The following is a 22841-nucleotide window of genomic DNA, read 5'->3' as shown; positions in this document are numbered from 1 at the left end:
AGAGCCCACGTTGCACTGTGTGGGGAAAAAAAGAAAGGCAAGAAAGAAAGCGAGAGATGTAGGGGCTTCATTCAAGCGCTCTGGGAAGTCTCACGCAGAGCAGCAGGTCTTTAAGACAGTTGCAAGCACAACATGCAAGCGTAGAGCGGTTACATTTCTGGATGCTTTTATTAGTGACATTCAGACAGGGGCATCCACTCGACCCCTGTGCGAAGGAAAAGGGCTGACTCATTCTTCCAGCGATGCTCGAGAGCGGGACACGACGCTCCGTAGCAGCAGCACGGGGTCCTCTCCCGCTTCGTAAGCCAGATCACCAGATCCGGGCTCAGACTCCGCGCACGTATGCAGGCACCAGATAATCCGCGGATGCGCTGCGTCCCCGGATGGAGCATTTGCAAGCCTTTGCTTCCAAAAGCAGCTCGCTGGTGCTCGAGTCGAAAGGGAAGCCTCTGAGAGACTGCAGTCTCAAGGTTTAAAACATCTGTGGGCCACCAGCCATTAAATAGGATGCTATGCTGGTTTGCTGCTATCGGGTTTTACGCCAGGTTCATCACCGTGCTGGCTGGGTACCGTCCAGCAATGCATTAAGTGATGTGACTATTTCTGTTCTCATCACATGTTTGTTCTCATCCTCTCCAGGGTGTGTGTGGGGAGGAAGAAAAACACACGTTCATTATGGAGTGTCTGATTTTGGTAAGGCTTTTCCTTTCTCTGCGTAACATGTGCTGTTGGGCTGTTGGCAGAGGAGAAGGGGGATTTTATTTTCCTAATATCCATATACTTAGGTATTTCTGTTAGAGGAGGCAAAGTCAAAGAAATGCTAATCAAATATCCAGGAGTGCACAGTGCTGACATCTGCACCTCGCTACTATATGGCCTTTCATTAGCATTACCTAAATGTACGACCATACAAAGAGCAGATTTCCTTAGCAACAGGGCTGCCTTCATATTTCCTCCCCACTACCCCCTGCCCTTAGAAGAAAAATGACTTCAGCTCTTTTGCAGAGCCGCGCTTGCAGCCGCTCCGCGATGCAGCAGCGCTGTACAGCCCTGCCAGTCTTACTATATGCTGCATCTGGGACGCTTTTTCCTCTCTACGCCGGCACCCGCGAGCCATAAAGCAACCTCTTGACTTAGCTCTTCTGTACAGCCACAATAAAACTCCTCTTTTATTTTCCTAACGGAGCATATGTAAAACAGCCCTGTAACAGCAGAGGGGGGGATCCTCTCCTCCAGATGACTTACAGCTCCCCTCGCCGAGGGACCGTGTCCAGCACGCGTGGCAGTGCCAGCATCACCAGCTGCCACTTCCTCTGCTCCCTGCCACCTGGTTGTGGGGTGCTGCCTGCCCCCCTCACCGCACGACACTTTAAAGCACCTCATTTTTGAGCAGGGAGCTGCCAACCCCCCTTCCCCTTTTCTCCCCGGATCTGGGCCAGAAAGACTGAACGCTCCATCCTCTGCGCTCTCCCCCGGTGCCACAGCCTGGCGCACTGGGCTATTTTAAGAGCTCGTCTGGGAGACTGGCACAGGCACCGCGCTGCCGGGAACTCCCTGCTTCTCTTTCAAAATAAAAAAGCCGGAGGCTGGGAACCTACTGGGACTCACCCCTGTGATTCCCAAGGTCTGACCCTCCTCTCGCTGGGACTGGTGCAGCGTTGCTGAGTCAAACGGAATTAGTCCCAATTAGCGGCGGTGAAACAGGAGGAGAATCGTGCCCTCTCCGGCATTTCAACCCCTCTGGACCCAGGCTGTGACCGCGAAGCCTCCCCCTCCGGCTGTGCCCCTGCTTCTCATCTCCCAAACCCACTCCTTCTGTGTCGCCATGCCCTGGCTTTTCCACACGGATACTCTCCCCCTTTCCCATTACGATAGGGTCTTTGATTGCACGATCGCATAACTGTAATGAGACAAATATTTATTTTGCAGATATGGGTTAATCAGACCGAAGGTATAGAAATATTTCATGCGCTAATCAGAGTACCTTCAGCAATCAGTATAGTAAATAACTCAGGTAAATTAACATAGGAGAGTTCCCTTATCAGGTTTTAGTGTAAGATATATGTGCATTAAGGACTAATTTGCCCTCCCCCCACAGATTTGGGCTGGAGCCCAAGATGAGGTTCAGACCAAGGTTCCCTCCCATCAGCTTTCACAGGAGCTGTGCGGGCTTTGCTCCCGGCAGGATGAGACGCCGGGATGAATATTCAGCAGCGCGATCGCCTCGCCTTTGTTTTCTGTGCTCTGCACCTTTAAATTTCCAAGGGCTCCGCTGTTTGCAGCTCAGACAGCCTTTTTGCATTCAGTTCGTTGCAGGCTGACACAGAAGACACCATGGAGCAGGTTGTGTCTCCTGCTCTGAGCCCTTCACGCCACTCTGGCAGCGTTTGGGGGCCATTATTAAGAGCCGCCAGTAATTAGTGAATTCCTCCTGCCCCAGCGCAGTGCGGAGCAGCCGTACGTGGTACCCTGCGGTGCCAAGAGCAGGGATGCAGCAGTGGCTGCAGGGATGCTGGGCTCCCGTGTGGGTCCGGAGGGGACAAGAGCGGGACAAGCCAAGCGAGAGCCCAAGAAGGGCTGTTTGCTGCAATGGGCCTTCCTGGGGTGCTCACACAAGCTCCTGCAATTTAACAGTCCCAGGAGACACCTTATGTGTGAATGTGAGAGCTGCCCAGATCCCTCAGCCTCAGTGTCCCTTGCTCCAGTGTCCCCACACCAGAAGTGGCTGTGCTCCTATATCAAAGCAGCTCCTACAACTGCATTTTCCTGGTTTCGCTCAGAAAAAGCTCCCGCAGAGGAAAGACGGAGGAACCTGGAGATTCTGCCTTTGCCTCTGTTGTGTTTTGGGATCCCTGAGAACAAAAAAGCAGCGGAGGAATGGCAGGCATTATAGTAACGATGGTGACAAATTTAATTAGAGCAGGAAGCTCTGGAGCGGATTTCAAATGGCAACACGGCATTTTGTGTGAAAGCATCGCTCTGCTCGTCCCCCCTTCGCTCCCCGCCTCCACCACGCAGCTCCATCCCAACCCACCCCACCCCGCGGGACGCATCCCTCTAATTTTCCCACATGTCATCCCCTTCATCTGCCCCCCCCCGCCCCGACTCCCCTCAAAGACCAACACATTCCCGCGGTCTGGAAAATGCAACCGTAGAGCAATTCAATAATACAGCGGCCAGATGTGCAACAGTATATCCAACATGTCATTCAAAGGGCTCCTTCAGTGGAGCCGAGACATGCTATCCCGCAATCTTAACTAATACATCCTGGGGCCCTGGAGGAGTTGATGGATGTATACAATTCCCTTTCCTACAGCTGTGGTCCCTTTTCGAGGGGGGCATCCAGACTCAACAATAGCCCCGCTGTTGCTTTCAAGAACAAGAACCTCTTCAGATAACCCGGGGTTTAATCCTGACCCCGCTGATGGCCGCTCGGACTCTGCTGAGGCCGGTGGGGTTTTGCAGCCAAGGGCTGGGGCAGGATCCGGCCCCGCGGACACGATTTCTGACGTTTCACCTTGTGCTACAGCCTCTGAGAAACCTTGGTAACTGGTTGGAATAGAACCACCTTGGGGAAAAGGCAAGCGGAGAGGAGCAGGTAATAAGATTTCTAACTGGTGCTGGTAGAAAGAAGGAAGTAATATAACAGTTTAATTAATCTATGCCTATTAGCGTTATTAAAGAAAACAGGGAGCTATTGGAGATTTACCTCGGAGAATATCATCAAACGGGGACCTTCTGCGGGGAATTTTATGTCTCTGTGCCCAATTTATAACCAGCACGGAGGTGTGGTGTTAGTGACAGCCAGTGCTGAAATGTCACAGTGCTTAGAAGTCATTAGCTGGGGACACAGGGAGAGAGAAAGAGAGGATGGAGGAGGGGACAAGGGAGAAATGGGGAAGGAAGGAAAAGGAATTAATTTAATTAAAAATATCTTTAGAGCCTGTCTCTTGATTTGTGTGGTTTTGGGGCTTGGCAGAGCTGCTGAGAACGGTGTGGAAGGAAAATCAAGGTTGCTGGGGCTTTTTGAAGCTGATAAAAAAAAATAAGCACACTTTTCATGTTCAGGAAGATAAATCCCCATTTTCTCAGTCTCAAGACAATCCAGTTATTTACTGACAGTTTTACTGTGAAATAAAAAGGGCTTTAAGCTTCTTTCTACTTGATGTCTCCATAGCCTGAATATTATTAGATCCCAGCCTGGTGCAGCTGGAGTTTTGGTTAATAAATTTAACGTCATTAGACAGAAAAGCCTTCTACTGAATGTTGCAATTTTTTTTTTTTGCCGTTGCAGTCAGACTGTATGTAGGTGGTAAGAATCAAAAGAAAGGAAGTACGCTTGGCAAATAGGGGAGTGCTAAAAAAAGGGTTTGCTGGTGCTTGGTGCGAGGGTGTTTCGCCCGCAGACGGGGCTGGGCTGAGCCCCACGGGCGGACGCCCCACGGCACCGCGGCGGTGCCAATTTCACAGCATTTCTCTGCAAAACGCTCCTGCTTTTACAGAGATGGAGGATCTTGGGGTGCTCGGCCCATCTGAGAGGGTGGCACTGTGGACAGCGAGGTTTCGTGTGGTGGCATCACGCTGCGGCAATGCCACGATGCTCAGGGGCTGCCTTGGCCTGGCCACCATAGGTGGCTTTTCTGAGAGGAGAAGTCTACTCAAAATCCGCTTTGGGGACATCGCAAGGCCAAGGGTTGGCGCAGCAAAGTGTGTCTCAGTGGGAAAAGGAGGGGGAACAGCCATGGTGGGGTGGGTGAGGAGAAGGCAGACGGCAGCAGGGCCTCCGTCCTGCCCCTCGGGGAGCAAGGCAGCTGCAGCCCCTCGGAGCGGGACTCACTGTCATGGAGGGAGAGACAGACAACAAACGGCTTGTCTAACTCCGTTTTAATCTCAAGGGAAAAACCTGTGTTTGTCCAGCTCCTGGCACCACCAGGCTCAGAGCTCACAAGGAGATGCCATCTCAGACCAAGCAGGGCCCCATTCTCCCCTCAGGGAGATGCCATCTTGGGTTTTCCTCCACCATCCCGTCTCCTCAGCTGCTGCTCTCCTGCTGCCACCCCCGCCATGGCCGCACACCTTCTCCTGCCAGGAAATGCGCTGGCTGGGAGGAAGGTGCTGAGGAAGATGTCAAGGAAGACACTGCAGCACTCTTATCCCCCCAACACACACTCAGCTCGGCTTCTTCCCCAGCTCCTGCCTTGACACAGGACATGGGTGGTTGGACATTGGAACAGGCTGCCCAGGGCAGTAGTGGAGTCACCGTCCCTGGAGAGGTTGAACAGACGGAGAGGAGGTTCTCAGGGACAAGGGGTAGTGCTAGATTTAGGTTATAGTTGGACTCAATGGTCTCTTCCAACCAAAATGACTCTATGATTCTAAGCAGACAGCTGCCATGGCCAGGGCCTCCTTCCCCATCAACAAGTCTGAAGCATGGCGGGGTTGGGGGAATGCTAATTTTGGGGAGCTGGTCCCTGTGCATTGGCTAAAACGTGTCCCACACGGTGGTTTCTGACCCCAAAACCCCATGTGTGTCGCAGACACCAGGAGAGGGCTTTGGTGGCAGGAGTGGGGACCACAAGTCACCTCCCACCCGGTGGCCCCGTGGCCACGGGTCTCACCCCTTCACGTCTGAGATAAGCCCATTTACAAAATAAACAGGGGAGAAGCAGGAGAGGGGTCTGGGGGAGATAGCGAGGGGCCGGGCAGGGCCGGTTGCGGAGCCGGGGGCTGCCGGGACGGGAAGGAAGCGGCTGTTGTGGGAGTAACGTCAGGAAGAGCCTTTGCTGGGGCCCGGGCGGGCAGGGAGAGGGGAAGAGCAGAGAGTTCACGGACGGGGAGGAAGAGCTCGAGGAAGAGGAGGCCGAGGGGAAGGGTCCGGTGTGGGGATGAGGAGCGGGGTGAGCCCCTGCGAAGCGGCGGGTTGGGAGATGCCTGCCCTGGGAGCACAACCGAACCCCAAAATGTTGCTTGATTCGTTTGACTCCCCCGCCCACACCAATTTCTAAAAAAAGCTTGCTTTTATAAATGAAGAAAAAAAAAAATTCCCCCCTTCCGGTGAATAAAAAGCAAAACAAATACGTGGAAGAAGCAAGGGCGGGTAATTATCAGCAGATGGCAGGTACCTCCATACCTGCGCACCCCCATTTACCAGCCTTCGCGCTTGGAGGTGCTCCCAGACCCGCCGCCCCCGCCAGCCGCGCGGGCAGGGGCACCGATCCCGTGCAGACAGCAGCACCGATCCCGTGCAGACAGCAGCACCGCGAGCTGCTGTGGGGAAATCCAGTTTAGAGCCAAGGCGATGCATGCAGAGTCATTAATCTAGGTCTAGTGCCAATAGGGATGGCTTTGCATTAGAGCCTGGGCCCCTTTGTAGTTCAGACAATCGGTCGTATTCAAACAGCGCGAGATAACACTGCAGAAAGCTGAGACCATCGAAGCTCATTCCTCCTGTCAGGGGCGGGGGGAGAGGATTTACAGGCAAAATAGCATTGCATTAATGGGACTGCTCAGTATTCTGCACAGACGCTCGCGGATAATGTCTTTGCAAACTAACTGCAATAAATTAATTAAATTAATCTACTATGCCGCGCTTGTCCCCACCCAACATCAAATTCAAGGATGATCAGGGCTTGCCTTATCCTCCATAGCCTACGAAAGAATCTGATCTCACTTGCTCTAGAGTTTCTGAGGCACTGAATTGCAAAGTACCACCTGCCTCACTAAACTAATCACCAGCCTGGTGGTTTAGATCACATCAGTTTTACATGTAATTAAGACTGTCCAGGAGGGCATGCAGCTGCTTACATGGTCGTTCCCTCTTATACAGCAACGTGCCTCCTGCTCAGATAGGTGCAATTAAACAAGCCTGTTCACAGTCATTAAGCATTAATGCACCTCATTAGCATAAGAACTGGAAGAAGCTTTGATGCAGGGAACCCCGCAGGAGAAGGATAGAGAGAGATGTACACACAGACAGGAAGGCGAAGGGCTGGGCCACCACCTTCTCCTGGCCCCACCAACCATTGCAGCTCCATTTCTCCAAAGCAATGAGCCATACCGTGCCCTCCTCCCCAGAAATGGGACTGGGTTATCTTTCTTTCCCCCTCCCCCTTTTCTAAATTATTCTGGTGGAGAGAAAAAAAAGAAAACACCACGCAACCAAACTGTTGGGATATTAACCTAGCGAATCCATTAATAAGCTGAACTCTCTGTTGGCTTTGACACAGCGCACTAAAGCTTTAAAGAGACAGGGCCCCAGACACTGGAGATAGGGGCAGAGACAACAGAGCTAACAAAGAGCCACTGTTGCCACGGCCGTGGCCATCTCGGGTAGGTCCAGCTGTCTTTGGTGTTCTGTTTTCCAGACACAAAGAGCAGACTGAACCGTTTTGGTCTGAATGGCTTTCATTTGATGGTAGAGAAAATGAGAGGGAAGAAAGAATCTAAGTAAAGTGTCCAGGAGATGAAAAAAAAAAAAAAAAGAAAAAGAAAGAAAGAGCATGGTGTGCTGCAGGTCTTCAGTGAGAAAGGCTGCAGCTCCCCAGAGCACAAAATGGGGCTGTCTCGGGGTGCAAAGGGAAGGCGATGTCACGATTTCGGAGCAGCGCATGGTATCGCGAGCGAGGAACTGCGGGATGTCCGCCCCGGGGGAGCCGGGACGGATGCTGCCTGCCTCCTGTGAGCTCGCCCAACGCTTTGCACAGATCTCTTGGCATTGCCAGATCACAGACAACAAACAGCTTGTCTAACTCCGTTTTAATCTCAAGGGAAAAACCTGTGTTTGTCCAGCTCCTGGCACCACCAGGCTCAGAGCTCGCAAGGAGATTCCAGACTGGACCACGGCGTGTTCACGTGCGGAGCTCTCAGCCAGCTTTACCGTCACCATGGCAAGAAATGGGCTCGTACCAGGAACGTGAATCAGCTGGAAAAAGTGAATCTCCCAGTGAAATGGCCTCAAGGAACCACCACGCTCACATGGTACCACAGGGCTGTTCCAAACACACGCTCCAGCCCAAACTGTACCCCAGGGCTCCATCCTGGGATGGGACGGGGATGTTTCCACCCTGAACATCCCTCCTGCTGCAGCTGCAGCCTCGACATGCCCAAGTCATGCCCTTGCATCTCTACCAGAGGCCAAACCTGCATCCCGTAAGACTGAAAAACAGGTCTGAAAGGTCCAGTCCAGATTCCTCTGTTACAAAACGCAGCTCTGAAAGATACAAATGGAAGCTGAGGCCTGTTAAACTTACGGATCCACGCACTGGAGAGGCACAAAGGCTCATCCCTACCGTATCCGCTCTGGCCCTCCATCTAGTCCAGTTTTAAGTGATAAAAGCGTTCATGACTGCAGCTCTCATCTGGGAAGAAGAACAAACAACCCAAGCAGATCTTACCACTGGGAAATGGTTTCTAAGGGTCTCCAGAGATATCGTCTTTCCTACGCTCATTCCATTAGTGCTGTGCATGCTCCATTGTCCCAGTCTCTCCCTCCTTTGTGGTTACATCCTACAAATACAAACAGATTTCGAATCCCCTGTAGCTATTTGGACCACGTTGATAATAATTTTCCCTCCTTGAGCACCTTTTATCTAGAGATCTGGAAGCATCTCCCTGGCATTAATAGTTATTAGCTTCTGCACCATCACGCGACGCAGGGTCAGCACTGACACATTTTACAGCTGAGGGGAACGTGGGCACGGCACAGTTAAGAGATTCGGTCCTTCCAAGCGGAGCATCCTCTTGTGCCCTGTGGAACAGCACAGGGATGGAGATGTTCAGGCTCTTGATGAATCGGACCCTAAACAATTTGTCAACAGCATCAGAGAGAGGAAGAGATCCCAGGTTTGCGCCTGAGTCACCAAACTCTGTTTTCCATTCTGCACCTAGAGAAGCCAATGGAAAGCCTCCCATGGATGGCAATAGGAAGTTCATGCTTTTTGAGTCAGTTCTAACAGCTTTTTTTGGAGGGTTGTTTTGGGTGAAGAGGCTTTTACCGCACAGTCATTTTGATAAACCCAGGAGCCGGGCTTTTACCCAGCAACAGGCTGGGAGAATGACTGATGGAGACCATGACCCCGGTGAACCACAGCCTTGCTCCCCCAGTCCCTTCCCATTTGCCTTTTGTGATTACAATTAGTAGTGGGGGCTGGCAGGTGGGGGAAAAATAAAATAAAATAAAAGCTCCCCCCCGCCCTGCCCCGCTCCCACCCCCTCATTGTCTGCGTGAGGCTGGCGGAGCCTCCGCACACTGCAGTCCTCTGCCCATTGTACTGCTGAGAACATGCGAACAGACGCTCTCGGGCGATGGGTTTTATTGAACGCAACTTCAATGGCAAATGGAGAAAGGGGGGGGGGGAGAGAGGAGGGGAGGAAAAAAAAAAGCAAGCCTTGAAAATCCATGCCAAAAAAAAGAGGTGGGGAGGGTGTTTTTTAATGCAATCAATGGCTCCTTCCTATAACTCTGCCTGTTGTGAGGAAATTTCTTTCCAGTAGCAGCCAGCAGCAGTCCCAAGGCTGTGACATTGCTGTAACGCTTGGAGCTCAGCTCTCTATCTCTGGCAGCAGCCCCGTCTTTTTGTCATTATTGGCTGTGATTGCAGGGGGTGCACGCCAGCTCGCCGAGCGCTGAGATATTGCTGCCTTCCCCTCCCTCCGGACAACCTGCCCTCCGAGAGGCGTTTGGGAGGAGATGGGGGTGAAAGAGGGAGCTGGATTCTCTCTGCCTCCCCTGAGTAAGCTCCTATGCGAGCCCACATGGATAGGTAGAGCTCCCCAAGGCCCTTTTGGAAAGCTCATTAGGAAAGTAGTGACAGATGCATTAGCTATTAAAAAAAAGAGGGGGAGAAGCTATCATAGAACTTTAAAAAAAAAGCAGCGGCAGCCGCCCGACAGTTTTATTGCTGTCAGATCCTTTTTTTTTTTTTTTCCAGTGGGCACGTTGCAAAGCAGGAGAGGTTTGGGGAAATATCTGACGCACGCACGCTCTTCCCATGCTCTGGGCTGTCAATAAGCCAGCCGGGGTATTTCTCACCCCCCCAGGAGGGACCTGCCAGCTCTGCCTATTGCCACTGCAGCCACTCGCCCGCAGCATCTCCCGCAGAGGAATTTTTGGGACAGGCACGTCTGGCTGCAGGAAGAACCCGCCGGGATGCCACGGGGAGGGGGGGTGAAAGAAACCTGGGCGTCAGCTGCTGCCATCGCCGACTCCAAGCTGCAGCCTGGGGAGGACAGGTCTTGGCATGAGATGTTCCCTCCTGATCTAAGCAGAGACCGCTGAGATGGTGAGAGAGCCCTGCGTGCCGGGACCTGCTGGCCCTGCGAGCTCCGGCAAGGCGCTCCATGGAAGGATGGGCACGGGTCACGTCCTGCGACCGCATCGACCGCGCACTCGGGCTCCCAGCCCCATCCCAGCTTCCCCAGCACAGCCCTGGGAGACTGGGGAAGCGGTGGATACACGTGCTAGTGCACCGCACACCCACAGGAGTGCAAGGAATGGGCTCCCAGGGGGGGCAACACACCTGGCAGCAGCTGGCAGCCACGGAGCCTCGCGGAGGGACTGGGGAGCGGCGTGGGGCAGGGTGGGACGTGGTGGGGACTGGGTGAAGCGTGGGTGCTCTGGATGGTGGTCCGGGCTGCTGAGCTGTGGTGGGCAGGGGGGTGGCGATGGGAAGGATGGGAAGGCAAGATCAAGGTGGTTTAGTTCCGCCGCCCATCCCACGAACCAAAAAGGCCACCGCCGCTCTTCCACCTGCGTGAAGAGCAGAGCCCAGGTAATAACAGGAGAACAACAGATGTTGCACCTGCGTGACGGCTCCCGAACAGTGCCAGACGAGCAGGAATTCGCATCTGAGCCGCAACGCAAAGCTCTTCCTACAGCAGCGGTGGGAAGCGGGGATCAAAACGCTGCTTCCACAACCCAGCACCAGGTCCTCCCTCCACACACATTTTCCACAGACCATCCTCATCACTACAGGACGCCCATGCCCGGCACAAGCGGGTCCCCCCCGAGACCTCTGCGTCCCTCAAAAAGAGGTGCAGCTATTTCAAAAGCAACCAGGCAGGTATTGGAGGCAGTCGCCAGCCCGACCTCCCCTCCCGACCACAGTCAGGAGGCAGAAATCTCACCGGAGGAAAACAGCAGCAGCAGCAACCGTCCCCCTTGGTCGAGTTTTAAATGGCTCTCGGATCCCTTCAAACAAATCTAAATGCACCGATCCTATTGTGTGCATAAATCTTTGCACCGGGGCCTGCACGCCTCCACACTATTGATAAAGAGAAACGAGTCTTAAATATTTAATGAGCGAATAAACCCGTTAAGAGGATATGATTAACTGCACGCCACAGCTCTGCATTTAAGGTGTCCCTGCTGTACCTTTAGAGGGGTTTTATTTTTAAGGGAAATCGGCAGCAGCAGCTGGTGGGAGCGAGCAGCGCGAACGGGAACGCCGGCACAACGCTCCACTTCGGAGGCATAAATATGCCACAAGAACCCGTGCTATTAAAGCGGGGGGGGGGGAATGGGTGGGACTGTATTGACTCAGCCTGATGGGGTGGGGGGGCAGAAAATAGAGCCAAGGAGGTTTTACAAGGGGCGGCAGGAGCCAGGCTGTCAGAGCAAACATCTGAACTCCGCACCTTTCCCAGATGGCGGGGGGGGAACAGGAGACCTTGGAGCTATTTCCAGCTGAAGGGGGGAGCCGGGGTGCGACCTTGGGCAAGTCGCTCATGGTCACCCTGTGCCTGGAGTCGAGCTCTGGGTGAGACACCCCGAGTGTCACCTCCCACAGGTCACGGTGGCGTGGGGAGCCAGGCTGGTCCCTTCACTCCACCACGGCCGAACCGGAGCACCGAGCACGGCCGCGGTACCAACTCAACACCGGCCCAGAGAACGTTTCCCAGGCACATAAAGAGCCATCGATGGAAGATTTTATGAAACCAAGCGCTATAAATGTCCCCTTGCTATGTGGCTTTTTATGTTTCTAAATTATTTTGATCATTATTTTTACCGGAGCAAGGCGAATAATACAAAACAAACCACCGTGAATCATCGCTCCAGTTTTTAGATATGTTAAATTTAGCTGTTTTGGTGGCACCTTTTTGTTTATATTCTCCAAGTGTTTCTTGCCAACAAGTTACCGGCAGGGATTTCTGGCCAGGAATGGGAAAAAGAAAAAAGACAGACTGTTAATTTTAAGCGGCAACTGAAGATATTGGAAGAAAGTGAATTTCAAATTCTTAATCGCAACAGTTCCCTCCCCAAACCTCAATTCTAAAAATTAAACCTGCCCAATCGGGAAGCCGAAATCCATCATGTGATGTAAGATCCCAATTAAAACGACCCTCATTCTTGAGACCGAGTATTCACAAAAGAGCAAAGACCGCGAATTATTTGCTGAAATTATCTGGAGAACAATTTTGAATAATGAATACAATGGGGGAAATCGCAGTCACTTTGAATACTTAATGCAACTACAAAAAAAAAATCACGAACAATTTGTGAATAGAAAAGAGGTGAAACGCGCGGAACAGATCATTTATCACAGTCCTGCCACCATCAGCGATTATTACGTACGAATGATGCCCCTGTACGGCTGTAAACGCTGCAGAAATTACCTATAGCGACTGATGGACAGATGGAAGTCATGCTTGGAAATACACCTAATCGAAGAGGCTGTGCTACCACGGACAAGTGAGGGACCCAGATGCCCGTGACCTGGTATAAATCAGGGTGAAATAACCGGGGAAACGGGACGTACAAGGCGACCCCGGGCAGGAGGAAAGGATGCTCTGGGTGATGCAGCCAAGCGGGAGCAGCTGGAGGGAAGAGGCGCGGAGCCCTGATACACACTGGCCAAATCCCGAGGGACGTCAGCGCAGAGGAACATGGAGGACGAGCTCCAGGACAGTGTGACCGTGGCTGGTGGAAGGGGTGGGAGATGATCCTGCACAGGCAGGGAGCGGCAGGGAAAGAAGCTCCAGGTAGGGCTGGATAACACATGGGTGGATGAATCTTCATGGAGCGCTGGCTCTGCAATGGGAAATACTGTCCCGCTGGCCAGACTGTGAGCATCCAGACACCTGCAGGGGCTGAAGCTGCGAGCTGGGGCTTCAGCAGATCCCACCGTGTCTCAGCCACCTCTCCTCAAGCCATGGGCTGGGCCAAACTCCGGCTTCACCCCAAGAGCTGCTCCCATGGCCACCTCTGATGCTCAGAGCGTACAGGACCAGAGAAGCAGCATCTGCTAAGACCTGAACTGTCTTTCTTGCCCAGGGGCCAAACTCCACGTCTTTGCTAGATTTACTTTATCACGGCATTAGCTGTGATCAACTGGCACTGAGCATGGAGGCCAAACCCTCAGCAGGGTTGTGTTTCTGCAGACAGGGTTGAGCAGGGAACGAGGAGCTGAAGGGAGAAGGCAAGAAGGGTTTGGGGGACAGGAATAAGTAAAGGTGAGGGTGGTGGAGGACCTTGGGGGGCCACAGAAGGACTTGAAGGAGCTGGGAGAAGGCACCAGCATGGAAAAGTCGGGCAGATGACTGCAGAGGACGCGGCACGATCCTGATACTGCTGAGATGGAGGGGAACAAGCGACCCTGAGCAGCACTGACTGTGGGGTCCAGCCACGCCACTTAAATAAGTTTTATCCCTCCCTGGTGCACAGACTGCCTGCAGACCACCCGTCCCAGCTAAGACCCCATCATCCCAGGCTGGATCATCACCCGCTGGGAACCGTGGTCCCTGAAAGGTACTTCAGCTGGGGGCAAAACCTGCTCTTGCAGCCGCTGCCCGCACTTCACCGCAGAGCATCCGACTGCCCCGCGCCGGGCAAAGTCTGAAACCCCGCCGGGGCGAGCACACGCTGGGCCTCTTCCTGCCCAAACACCGTCTGCACGGCAGCGCAGCAACGCTCCGGTAGAGATGCAGCTTTTCTACATCCCAGCCCGGTCAGCTGACGTTTACCGGGGTAACAAAAGGTTATAGCCGGATCACAAGACAGGCTGACAATGCATCTTCCCCTTCTGGGGAGGAAAGTCAAACGCTGAAGTTGTAAAAGGAGTCCAGTCGTCTTTCGTATCTTCTTCTGCCTGCAGTTTGACACGTGGGGAGGTGGCTCCTCTCGTCTTCCTTTGAAATGGAAGAGGAAAGGAAAATGCAGAAAATTGCATTTTAGGCGCAAGAATTAAAAGGAAAAAAGTCAAGTTCTTCTCATGTTTCAGGTCAAATATTCCCCAAAGCTTCTGTTGTGGTAGTCTAAGAAAGCAGAGGCTGAATCTCTTGAATTCACTTGAATTTCAACAAGCCAGGCTGTGTATGCACAGGAAAAGCTGTCTGTTATACGCCTGGACTGAAGCATCAAGAGAACCACTCAGGAACCGAAAGTCATTATTTGTTATTAACTCACCTGGAATCTGTGATTTCTTACATGTTATTTTGCTACTTCGCTGCAGAGCAAAACAGCTCCTTAAAAAAAAAAAACAAAGGGAAAAGCAAATCGTCCACCAGTGTGGGATCATCTTTCCAGTGGACTCTAGTAGGTCACCAGCAACCCGGATCAAAAGCAATTAAGACCGTCACGGTGGTTTCAAGGTTTTGTTCTTGTTCTCCTCTATTTATTGCAGATTCCCTGTGTGGTGACACTAACCGGCCCCTGCAGAGATGGCCCAGCTCCAGCCTCCTGCTTTTCCAGGGTCAGGCAGGCGCTGGGTGTTGCGTTTGGCTGGTTTTGGAGCGAGGGTATTTGCTTCAGGTGTTCACGTAGAGCAGAATCCCCTCGGAAGGCCATTCTGGGCAGGAAACTGCTGCTCCTGGTCTGGGAATTGCATGGGGAAAATCAGTTTATCTTTCTTTTAATAAAGCTTTTAAGTGAGGAGTTTGCTCTGGAGAGACAGAGAACTGCCGGGATCCCACTGACTCTGCTCCTGCCTGTCCCACAGATTCTCCCCAGCACCAATTTGGCTAGTACGGTGGTTGCCGCAATGATTTTATGGGGATAAAGATTTGTTGGGATAACGACTTAAGGTGCACAGGGCATTTCTGTGCCCCAGCTCTCTGAGACCACTCACGTGTTATCCTCCTGACTTTGCAGACAGGGAAACCAAGGCACAGAGGTGACTCTGGAGATGGCCAAGACCCCAGCAGTAACTGAAGATGTGAGACTTGGCTGCTCCAACAATGCCCACATGCTGCAATATCAGTGTATCACCCACAGCCCAGCTGAACTTCCCCAAGGGAAGGGATCTCCCATGTCCCCTCTGTCCCCAGCTCAGCCACCCTGAGCCTTGGTCCCTCTTGAGCACCAGTTTCTGCCCCATTGATGCTCCGGGTACCACCTTTCCCACCACCGTCCCCTGGAGGGCATCACGGCGGGGCTGGTGCATCTTCATCACAGCTGGTGACAGCAGTGCAGACAATGACATTTGCTGCAGGAACCTGACATTGAACCCAGCCAGTCAGAACGGCGGGTGTTGTGCTGGCAAGGGCAGCGGCTCCGCTCCGACACCATCAGCTTAGCGAGGGGACAGGAGAGGGAGGGGAAAGGAAAAAAAAGCCGAAGCAGCAGCCAGACAGCTGCCTCTTCCTCCTCCTCCTTTTGTGCAGAAATGTGTTTTTGTTTGTCAGTCAAACAGATTGTTTTCTCCTTCTTTGCAGGCCAATTGTTTCTGCTCCTGCAAGATAAGGGATTGAAAAGGGCTATATTTTTATGGCAGTGAATCTGGGCCCTCCGAATTGGAGGGGAGACATCAAGTGGGAGGAGATTCCTGTTCAACCCAACGCTCCTCTCCCCAGTTCCACTCTCCAATCCTATTTCCACCCCCGTTTTCCTTTTTTCTCCTTCCTTCTCCTGCCTGGAGCTGCCTCTCAGCCCTCTCGCTCCTTAATCTCTGTCTCTCTGGTGGACTCTCTGGTGGAGGTTTACGCAGCTTTGTCCTCTTTGCACCATCTGCTGAAAAGAATCCTTTCCCCTCGCTGCTCTGTCCGGCGGCTCCTCCTGCCGTCCTCCCCCCCAAAAAGAGGAGAGCGAAGCTGGTGCCACCGCATGTGTACGTCCAGATGAACAAAACCCAGGAGGGGATCTTCCTTTTCTCTGAAGGTTTTTCCCTGAAAGCGCCTTGGAGAACCAGACATGGGGCAGGAGCAGGAAGCAGAGACGAGGGAGGAAAATGATTAATAAGAGCAAGCCCAGGCCAGGATAAGACACCAGGTTCCTCTCCCGGCTTCTTCCTTTGCCTTGTTGGACTCCCCTAAATCCACAATCCAGGTGGGATGCCATGACTCACAGTGATGGAAACACTGGAGCGATGATCACTGGATGTTCATCAGCATCGTATTCACACCATCGGAGCAGGTCCCCACGCCAAGGGACCTGGAGAAGGTCCTTGCTCCGGGGACCATCAGCCTCGCAAGCGGTGGGGATGCCCGTGTCCCAAGCACATGTCCTTTCCTCCTGGGTGCTGATGACATCGCACTTCGTTGTTTGGTTCTGAGGACCGGAGAGAGGTTTTTGCCTCCCCTCCTCGGGGGATGAGAGCCGGGAAGGGGACAGCGTGGTTCATATCCAACTCATAAGCCTCTCAGAGCTCAGGCTTGAGGACTGAGATTCACTCAATTAATTTTGCTTTGGCAAAAAGTCCATTTTTATTGCTATTTCATGCCTTCAGTATAGATTTTCCCTGCTCATCTCAAAGGGATAATAAAACCCGACTAGTTCTTTTTATAAAAGTCTCACACTCCCTCTCTCACCGGGCTCTGTGTTCCCCAGCTAGAGATGTAAATTTAAAGGGGAAATGCTGTCATTTAAAACAAAACAAAACCAAAAAAAGCAACTCAGAAAGCCCATCTTTGAGCGTATTCCAGCTCTCAAAAACTAGGCCATGCAACCAAAGCAAAACCCAAGCAGCCGCCTTTCCGCAGCGAAGCAGCCGCCCGGCAGCGATGCCCACCCTCCCACCGGGACCAGGACCCCAGCCCCAGGCAGCCACTTTCCATCTTGCATGGCCCGTGGTGGCTCTCAGCTCGCTGGGACGTGCAGGTTTTTGTCGGCTGGGTGCTGGAGAATGCAGGTGGCAATTACTGCTTGGAACTGGTTCTTTGCGCTCCGCCGTGACATTGCTTCTCCAGCACCTGTACCTGCCTCCCTCTTCCTCCCCTTCCTCCTCCTCCGCACAGGGCTCAGGGTGACAGCCTCGCCACTGTCAGCCAGGAGCAGCTGTACGAGCCCTCCTGGGAAATCCCAAATCCACACAATGCTGAGCAGGTGGGTTTTGAGCATGTTTCTGGGCAGGCAGTGGGACAGGACAACGCTGGGACGCATCCCGCCCGCTCTTCAGAAGGGCTGGAGCTGCAGAGCATCCCTCGGAGAGGTGACGAAGGGAAAAGGAAACAAACAGCCTTTCCTCTGCCTCGTGCCCTGCTGCAGGGGATAGGATGCGAGCAGAAGCCACGTTGCATTGCTGGAAGTGTGTCATTAGTGAGCGGCAGCAATCACCTGGGGACAGGGTGGGTTCCCCAGCACCCGCGTTTTTTAAGAGCAGGTTAGACCCATGTATTCACCAGGCATGGCCTGAGGACCGACCCAAGACTGTTTTGTCCTGCTTTGTATGATTCGGTGACATGCACAAATCTGCCATCACTGGAACCCTCCCTCCCTTGGCAAAACCAGGAGTGAATCCAAAGGAGAACGCAGCCGCGCGAGGCGAGAGGAGACGCGCACGTGCCCGCGCGGTGCCAGCCGGCGCACTGCCCTATGCCGCAGCATGGGACCGGACCGGCCGGGAGCAGCCCGAGGGGTGAGAGCAAAGCTCTTCACCTCCAAACGTTTCTCCTTCTCCCCATCCATTTCCCTTTGCACCTCCGCGAATCTGCCCGCGCACCACAGCTGCCGGGAACTCAAAGCCCTGCCTGCATCTGGCAGGGCCGGCAGCGCCCGCGGCGAGAGGAAACCCGCAGCTCCCTCTGTTCCTGCAGGTGTGCCTCCAACCGACTAAAGTTTTTAGGGCAACTCGTGCCAGGATGGGCAGGAGAGGAAAGACAAGGGTGAGGAAACCCCCAGCGATACTGCGCTCCCTGGTTAACCGATGGCCCGTCACCCCCCGGCTCGGCTCGCCGTGCCCCTGGCGAGGCTGTGACGTGGCTCTATCAGTTAAACCAAAGTTGTGCCGTTTCCTCTGACGGCAGAACAAACCGTCCTTCCCCGCCGCAAGCTGCCAAGCCTGAGGGGTGCTAAAGAAAATAATTCTGCAGCTCCCCCATTTCGGGGGAAATCAGTCGGCATCTCTAGATTTTCCTGCAGAGCCCTCACAAGACTCGACCCTCCAGGCTGGAAAATCCTTAGCGAGCTGCGACAACCTCTGCAGCTCAGGCAGAGGCGAGAGATGATTAAGACTGGCTGAAATCTCACAGGACTCTGACGTGTGAGAGGCCCCATGCAAGACAGAGAAACACACCGGGCTGCTCCTCGCAACCCGTGACTCCCCCCACCTTAACATGGGGCTGAAGGGAGATCAGGGACCGAGCGAGGCCAGGAACCAGGTCACTGCCGCTGGTTTCCAGGCAGCAAAGGTTTGGAAGAGCAGAGGATCATTTAGCTGAGCGACAGTGAAGGTTCAGAGCAGAGCCTTCAAATTACACGCTACAGAGCACTTTTCCTGCCTAAAAGGTCTCTGAAATGACTGTGGCGGCTCTGAAACGAAGCACTCTGTATGCAATTGTTCCCTGGGGCTTGCAGAGGAGACAGAGCCGGGAGAGGAGAGGTGGGTCTGCGGTCCTTGGCACAGGCAGCTCCTCATCAGAGGAGGATGCACGCTTCTCCTGAGCTCCCTGGCACAGCCGTGCCGCTTCCCTAAATCTCCCCGGCAGTTTCTACTGGTCGCAGTATTTCTTTTTTAATTATTATTTTTTTATTGCTTACTTCCTGCCTTTAACTTCACACAGCTCCCGGCCCTGGGCTGCAGAGCTGCTGCTCAGGGTGCGGGTGCCCCCAGCCCAAACTCCGAGGCCTGTGCGCGGACCCACGCTGAACCCACCACCATCATCACCCTCACCATGCCTGAGGCACACCGCGATCCCACGGGGAATGGGGAGGGAAGGGCGCTCAGGGGAAACGGGTCCTCTTATCCATCTCACTTGGCTTCTTCCCATCCTTTTCCCATCCATCCCCCAGCAGCTCGAAGTCCATTTTCATCAGGCAGTGACAGACACCAGACCTAAGCACCTGACCGCGCAGTGCTGGGGCACCATGCACAGCCAACCTCTGCCTCATCCCCCGTGAACCCCGCGCCCTCTCCCATCGACGTACAGGTGACAGCACCCACATGCCCAGAGCCACCACGGTGCTGCTCGCCCAACTAGGGGATGCAACCTGCCGCCCCACGGAAAATGGCTGCGGGGTGGGAGGGCCCTGCAAAGTCTCAGTGTCCAGTAGCAAACCATTTCTGCACCCTCAGAGAGGCTCTGGTGATGCCCACGAGCTGGGACAGTCAGAGTTGAGCTGGCAGAGCGCTCAGAAGGTGCTGGTGCCACCAGAGACGCCTTCACTCTGCTTGCAGAGCGCCCCAGGAGCGCTCTCCCACACAAAACCCCCACTGTTGGTTTTGTTCCTCCGAAACATCACTTTGGGAGGTCACCCGAGGGCAGCCAGCCCGGGCATCACTTGCAGCCAAAGGGAGAACAGGCAGGAACCAGTGGCCACAAGAGCTTTTGCCAAGCCAAATTTGCTCGCATCTAAGGGACAGCATCACGTTCCATCAAAGGCGGCGGGGAACAAACGCGCACCCCAGCAGCTGCCCGCTCTGACGTCAACGAAAACCTCCGGCAGGTCTGCGACGTCAGCTGCGACACTTTGTCACCCGCCCGAAAGTCCTGGGGATGCCGACCCCCAGGCAGGGGGACCAGGCCGGTCAGCATCTCGGCTGGGATCCCCGGCTGTGCGTGCACCAGCGCGCTCAGGCTGCTGCTCCAGCTGCGCGTTTCCAGGGGATGGTGGGAAGGGGACACACACACACTGGAATTTAGCTGGAATTTAGCAGCTTAAAAGCAGCTGCAGCAGAAGGGCTCAGGGTGGGGGGGGGGGAATGTAGGGGGAGCTGATGGGGGGGCCGCGGCTCCCAAGCCGCCTTTCTCCAGGGTGGGTTTCAGATGCACCGAGTTCCCCCTCCGCGTCCCCACGCAGCCGGCCGGGAGCACCGCGGCCACCCGTGGGGCCGGGGGGGCCGGGGAGCCCCTCGGTGCACCCCCCCCCGTGACGTCACCGTGCTAGGGCCAGGCTCGCGCTTGGGGGGGGTCGAGGTGGACGGGGGGGGGTCGAGGTGGAGGGTGTGGGGGGGTCGGGCTGCAGTTGCAAATGCGAGTGCGGTGCGATGGGAGAGAAAAGAAGGAGGGAAGGGAAGGGAAGGGAAGGGAAGGGAAGGGAAGGGAAGGGAAGGGAAGGGAAGGGAAGGGAAGGGAAGGGAAGGGAAGGGAAGATGCCGGCAGCGCGGGGGGACGCGGTGCCGCCGCCGCTCCAGCGGCAGCAGGAACGCAGCGGGCTCGGCGGGAGCTGCGGCTGCAGCCGGCGGCGCGACGCGAAGCAAGCGGGGTGGGAACGCGAGGCGGCGGCAGGGACCCCCCCCCGCACACCGGGAGGGCACCGGGGCTGCGGCCCCCGCCCCGCTCGGGCAGCTCTTCTCTCCCCGCGCCAGACAACGCCTGTCACCCCCACCGTCCCCGGGCCACCGGCCTCCCGGGGCCCGCCGCGGCCAGCGCGGCAGAGCCGAGGCCCTCCCGGACCGCCCCCCGGAGCCGTAACCGGAACCTTCTTACCTGGCCCGGCCGTGGCCCCGCTGCGTCTCAGCGGCGGCGCTGGGCGGGGGCGGCCCCGGCGGCCATCCCCGGGCGGCCCCGCCGCTCTCCGCCGCGCCGTGCGAGCCGCTCGGCGGTGTCAGCGGGCGGGAGCTCCGCGCGGCGCCGGGAGGGAGGGGAGGAAAGTCGGGGGCATGACCGAGCGCCGTCGGAAGTGCACGCGCGCCCGCCGCCCTGCCCGCGACGGCAGCGACACCTGCCGGCCGCGCCGGGGGCCCGCCGGGAACCGGGCGGCGCGCGCCTCCGGTGAGCGGGCACCGCGCGCCGGGAACGGGCATCGCGGCGGCGGTAGCGGGGGATGGTGCGATGGGCGCTGCGCACCGGGGACCCCACGGCACACGGGCCACCGGGACGGGCGGCGGGCGCTGGGCGCCGGCAGCAGGCAGCGGATGGCGGCTACTGGGCAGCACATGCTGGGCACCGCGCACGGTGGGCACGGTGCCGGGTGCGGGGCACACCCGGCGGGTGCTGGTGCTGGGCAGGGTGAGGTCCCGGGCACCGGAGACCACACACCAGATCCTGGGCCAGGGCTCAGATCTGGATTGGGGTCTGGGTCTGTCTCTGGGTTTAGATCCACATTTGGATGTGGGTTGGACCACACGTGGGACTGCACTTGTGTCTGGGTCTGGATTTGGATCAAGGTTTGGAACCACATCTGGATTTGCATTTGGAGCTGGATTCAGATCCTCATCTGGATCTGCATTTGCATCTCAATCTGGAACACACGTCCTTTGCAAAGGATGGAGGTGACGTGTCCGACCCCCCCGCTCCCCGAGCATCCCACGGCAGCCCCAGGGGGTGCACAGAGCGTGGGGTGCTCACCCCCCCAGGGGTGCTGCCCCCTTCCCCTGCCCCAGGCAGCCTGGGGGGCAAAGCTGGGGTCTGCAGCAGCCGTGGCAGCAGTCCCGGCCTCCGAGCGAGGGGAGGGACAAAATGGCAGCGGTCCCGCTGGCCTTGGCTGTTGCTCAGCGGTGCGTCTGGGGCTGAACGTGCTCCAAGGAGGAGCTGAGGTCAGGGAGGGGGACGAGTGCAGGAAACATATTAAGTGAGGAAAATTGGCTGCAGCCAGTGCTGCTGCCTAATGCTTGCTCGGGATTTTCCTCTCCATCAGGTATCTGGTACAAGTCCTTTCTGATCAGCGGTTGCAGCCAGTTTAACCTCTTGCATCTCAAAGGTGCCACCAGCACCCACTCTGCACCAAGAGGGGTGCACTCTGCACCCAGGACCCCTCCTCACTTGTGTCCCCGGTGCTGACACCCAACTTTGGCCACGGCGACATGTGCAGGTATTTTTAACGGGAAGATTCTGGGCTCTCACAGCACAGCTGCTAATTTATAATCCTGTTTGCCTATTAAAATAAAAGCCTCTCTCATTCCCGAACGTGAGAGCCAAAGCGAAACTATGAGGAAGTGCCCTGTTTGCAGAACACGCTGTGAAACGCACAAAGGAAACGGAGCAAAACCAGCATTTTGCACGTTTTTTTGCCTCATTTTAGCTGGGACTTGGAACCGCAGAAGGGAAATCTTTTCCAGCAGGATGTGCACAGCGGGGGTGTGTTGAGCTGCTGGTGTCCCTTTGGAGCAGGGCCACCTGCCTGCCGAGGGACAGCAGCCTCTGCGGGTCCCTGCTTTGTCCCCAAGGGGTGCCAGGTCCCTTGGGGCTTCCAGGGCTGGAGCAGCGTGTCCCCCGTGGGGCCGGCCAGGCGGGGATGGTGTCTGATGGCAGGAAATACCTGCAGCCTCCCCAGCCAAAGCGAACAAGAGGGAGAGTGTTCGGAGAGCGGCCGCGGCCACGTGTGACAGGAGGAGCCTCCAAGGGACACACAGGCCATTGTTCCTTGAGCGTGCGGGGCGGAAATTCGGATGGACCCGTTGTGTGCTGCCCTCCTGGGGCTGATCCTGGCACCCAGGAGCTGCTGAAGCAGATCAGGCTGGGAATGTATCGAACCCTGTGTCTGGTGGTTGAGCTGCTTGTGGTGACGGTGGGACAATCCACTCGAGGGGCCT

At 55.4% G+C, this 22841-nt stretch overlaps 1 protein-coding gene across 3 annotated transcripts in view; it reads right to left on the bottom strand.

The window, feature by feature from the left end:
• RAI1 (retinoic acid induced 1) overlaps positions 1-20931 on the bottom strand; it is a 76637-nt gene extending 55706 nt beyond the window's left edge. For 2 of the 3 annotated variants that reach the window (XR_014185346.1, XM_082064901.1), the window contains exon 1: positions 20797-20931. The gene's annotated coding sequence lies outside the window, so the exon portion shown is untranslated. Of the gene's footprint in view, positions 1-8393; positions 8506-20796 lie in introns of all 3 variants that reach the window. The other variant, XM_082064902.1, reaches the window with a different exon arrangement.
• Positions 20932-22841: the final 1910 nt, after the last annotated feature.

This window comes from Streptopelia decaocto (genome assembly GCF_964273445.1).
Source record: "Streptopelia decaocto genome assembly, chromosome: 13".
NCBI classification, from domain to species: Eukaryota; Metazoa; Chordata; class Aves; order Columbiformes; family Columbidae; genus Streptopelia; species Streptopelia decaocto.
Note: the sequence above shows the minus strand (reverse complement) of the source record. Positions and strands in the feature narration are given on the sequence as shown.